The sequence below is a fragment of the Oncorhynchus kisutch genome, linkage group LG27 (assembly GCF_002021735.2).
Source record: "Oncorhynchus kisutch isolate 150728-3 linkage group LG27, Okis_V2, whole genome shotgun sequence".
Taxonomy (NCBI): Eukaryota; Metazoa; Chordata; class Actinopteri; order Salmoniformes; family Salmonidae; genus Oncorhynchus; species Oncorhynchus kisutch.
Window position 1 is genome coordinate 8,101,234 of NC_034200.2, and position 4,382 is coordinate 8,105,615.

The 4,382-nt window shown below is 41.8% G+C and overlaps 1 long non-coding RNA gene across 1 annotated transcript; it reads left to right on the forward strand.

Annotated features, from left to right (window-relative positions):
- The first annotated feature begins 248 nt into the window (after positions 1 to 248).
- Positions 249 to 3,125, forward strand: LOC116357811 (uncharacterized). The gene is made up of 4 exons (XR_004205813.1): positions 249 to 351; positions 453 to 744; positions 935 to 1,082; positions 1,575 to 3,125. It is a non-coding gene; the product is annotated as an uncharacterized LOC116357811 (long non-coding RNA).
- Positions 3,126 to 4,382: the final 1,257 nt, after the last annotated feature.

Genomic DNA, 4,382 nt, shown 5'->3' on the forward strand with positions numbered 1-4,382 from the left:
ATCCAGACCTCCATGGGTTGATAAATTTGATTTCTATTGATAATTTTTGTGTGATTTTGTTGTCAGCACATTCAACTATGTAAAGAAAAAAGTATTTAATAAGAATACTTCATTCATTCAGATCTAGGATGTGTTAGTTTAGTGTTCCCTTTATTTTTTTGAGCAGTGTATGTACATCTGTCCTTTCTATTATGACCAGATGGTGACAGCCTCTTTACCAGTGTATCATTGCTCCCTCTGTCCTGTAGGTGGCAGAGAACAGCACAAGCCTGGGGGCCCAGAAGGCTCTGTATGTGACAGGAGATGTGTGTGCCAAGCCTCAGATCCAGAGGGAGTGGTGAGGATGGCTGGGTAAGAACTGATCACTTAGATTAACTTCAGTCATTGTCTGTATTATGTTAAAGATTCATAAGGCACATTAAACATTTTCAAACTGTCTTTTTGTTCTGCAGAATGTCAAGACATTCTAGTTTTGAATCACATTGGATCCTCCCCATTCACCATATGGAATGGAGACAGGGAGCACGTCAGGGAACTAATGCAGATACGCTTCATTTTTTTTTCTTTATATTAGGCTATACTTAGCCTTGCACCTAGCCAAGTGAGACAAGGCTATATGCTATAGTAGTTTTTAATGTGTTGCTGTTTTCCAAAGGTGAATTTCCTCAGCTACGTGAACATTGCTTCTGCAGCTTTTTCAGTGTTGGAGTATAGGGTCTGTGTTCGTAGTATCCTCTCTGTTGGGTGAGTACACAACACACGGTCTTATACATATACAGTCTTTTACAGATGCACACTACACTAGTACTCCTTCTATTGTATTTTTAGATCTGAAGATCAGTCCTTCTGTCTGAAGTACTCAGACAAGCACTGTCAATACTGTGTGAACTCACCAACTTTCTTTTCACCCTGTCTCTCCTTCTCTCCCCTACAGGTAAGATGACTAATCCGTGGAGCCCTACGCGGCCAACGGTTTCTTGTAGTGAATGTTTTCTTTGGCACCATACAGCATGAGCTAGCCATCTAGCACAGCAATGTATCTCTGACCATCACCACCTTGGGCCTGATAGACACAGAATCAGGTCAGACACACAATCCATTTACAGTTATTTTTTCAACAATACATTTCTGTTTATGTGTTCTAGAGCTTTTGTCTTTTCCTACTGAATAAATTGCATTATGACTGGGTAGTGTGCATGGTTGTGCTGGTGATGTTGAATGACTGGCCATGTAAAATAAACATTTTCAACTGTCACCATAACTTTACATGCATGAGTTGTATTGACTGCTTGTGTAGCAGTAGTTGGATATTTATGAAGGTACAATACCTGCTACATTTATAGTAGGCCTTAGATAAAGTAGAATGAAGTAGAAAACATTACAGTAGGTATCATGTAGGTCTTATCAAGGTGTCCTTATTCTATTATTTAACCATTATTAAACCAGGAAGTTCAATTGAGATGAAACCTGATCAAAACATTTAAACACATCCTGCATGTAGCCTGCATTACTGTACCCTTAATGTCTTACCCTGCAGCCTATCTTTAATTTTCCATGTAATATCCCGCCTGCAGAGGCTACACCAATATGATGGTCTACCCAGCCTGCGATGCACCTCATCATCCGCCAGAAGAAGTCATTCTGCCCTGTCTACATTTACCTCGCCTGCCTGTGCAGAGACAGGTTCCTCTTCTTCAGAAGCATTGTCATTGAGAACTCCTACACATACTGAAGGAGCCTCAAACCCCTAGTGAAAGAAGCCCCTACTACACAGAGTGGGGCAGGGTAAGGGTCAGGGGGAACTTTTTTAGGATAGGATAGAAATATAGAGGAGAGAGGGTGCTAGAGCAGTGGGTCAGATTCAAACCCATGCTCGCAGACGTTCACAGCACATATGATCCAGAGACAGCGACTTTCAGACAGCTGGAACTCCCAGGCCACATGCTTCACCTACTTAAAAAGGGAACCCTCATAGTTGTATGGAATGAGCACACCTACTACTGTGACCACACAGGAAGCCCAACTCCATGTTGTATCTATATGAGGCGTTTCCACCTATGGTTGGATGTTGTATTTATGAGGCGCTCTCATGTCTTCAAAATGCTTTCCATTGTTATGGCGGTGAATGCTCCTTATCCACTACCCAAGGTGCAGCACCCGTTGTGACCAATCAGACTAATCTGGAGAGAGGAGGTGGGTGGTTAAATGGAAAGCATATCAGGGCGTAGAGTGACCATAGTGGCTATATCTCATTATGTGTGGTCACTAGTGTGCAATTGAGATCTGCTTTAATGATTTCACAGGCCCTCCTTAAGCCCCCTTCAGGTGCTACATGTGGGGACATCAAAGGATTTGAGTTCTAGCCACCGGTTCTTATAACCCATTCCTTTAATTAACATGCAATATTCTGTGTCTGGAGAATAAGGTGCACAATAAACTATGGTGCTAAGCGGAAGGTTGAAGTAGGGCTGTAAACGTGAAGACCTCTGAAGTGTTGTGTGTGTGTGTGATGACACGCTCGACAGCAACGCTAACTGTGTGCAGTCATATGAATACAATTAATAGAACAGACACAAGTCTGGGTAGGCTATGTGTTCTCATGACTCATTGGGTCAAATGGAACACAGAGGGGAATGCTAAATTGAATAGAAGTATTCCATCTTGGTAACAGAGCACTTCAAAATGGCTTCTTTTGTACAAATCCATTACCAATGCCCTTTGTCTCCGTAGTCATATAAATGCTGCCTGTACATTGTCTGTAGGTTAAAATCTGTAATGTGTTAGTTGGTCTAGGCTTTCTGCAAATGTTGATGAAGTCTGTTGATGTCAGATAAAGCAATTATAGAGGTGTTTTTATCTACAAAGTGTAGTCATAGAGTCATATACCGTTGGTCTCCTGCCCTAGTTCAACTGTACCAGTTTTAAATGCAAGTCACATGCGATTACTAGGGGAAAATGGCTGCTTCTCCCTTTTAACAGCTTGCCTGGGAAACTGATCAAAGCATGTTTGCGATGAGGTTCCAAATTTCAAATGCATTTTCTGATTGTATGAATGTGACCATTTGTACATGTTTTGTATTTTATCAATGTTCCAGTCTTGAATTAAATATCTATGTTATTTCAGTTTACACATCATGATGGTTTTATTTGCATTTATAGTCATGCATGTTTACGTTGCAATTCCACAACACACACACACACACAGTAGTATGCAGCAGACTGTAGGGAAGTGCCCTGTGCTGAGAGGCAGACTGGGACTTGTTGTTATTCTCATTGCTCAGCATCACAACAAAATCACTAGTCTTCCACACTGCACTAGGACCATGTCTCTCTCTCCATCCTCCATCCATCCATCTGTCTGGTGTTTTTTCATCCCTTGCTTCAGCTGAAAGAGAATAATGATAAAAAAATGTGATAGCACAGAGCCTTGACAGATTCTGAGGGTAAAAACTCACATTCCACTTGACATTTCACGTATGTACCCACCTAACATTTGTATTCCCGCTCCACACATCCACATTTATACAGTATGCACTCAACATGTAAATACCACACTCTCCTATGCATACTCACACTGCATTTGGGAGCTGTAGTGGAACTCTAGTGGAAGATATAAAAAGTGAAAAGGGATGTAGGGGCTAGAGGTTGATTTCGCACTGTCCTTTACTCATTCCTGTGTTTCCTCTCTCTCTCTCTCTCTTTCTCCCTCTCTCTCTCTCTCTTTCTCTCCCCCCATCTCTCTCCGTTCTCTCTGCCTATTTCTCTCTGAAGCCTGTTGACATTCCGTCCTGCCTTTGTTGTTCTAATGCCAACCTTTCAGCTCTTCTCAAAGAGGCAGAGGAGAGGAGAGCAGGATGAGGGGAGGTGGAGGAGAATAGGGGGAGGGGAACATAGCACTCATAATAAACCTTATTTGCTAAAGCACTGCTACTGCATGGAGGCCTTCTTTTCTAGTCAAATTCTAATATTAAAGAAATGGAGATGGCCTTCATTAGTATGCCCGATCTACATAGGTATTTATTCAAAAGGTTATATGATTTCATAATGTAAATGTTATGTTACATTATCTAGACACTACAGTCACCTCCACTAATGACAGTAAAAAATAAACTTCACTGCACTTCCACAGCAGATAAATCAGATTATTGTTGGCTTTTGACTTAATTTTCTTTAACATTTATAGTTTTATTTTTCAACATATGCCATGCATGCACACATGCTCACATGCTCACATGCACACACACAGCTATAATCTTTGTCTTCCATCTCCAGTGTTTCACGGGCAGAGCTGGTAGCTATGCAACAGGACTGGGAGCAACTGGGAGAGGGGGATGGGGTGGGGGTGACAGTTTAGCAAAGGAAGAGAAGGGAAGGATGGGGGG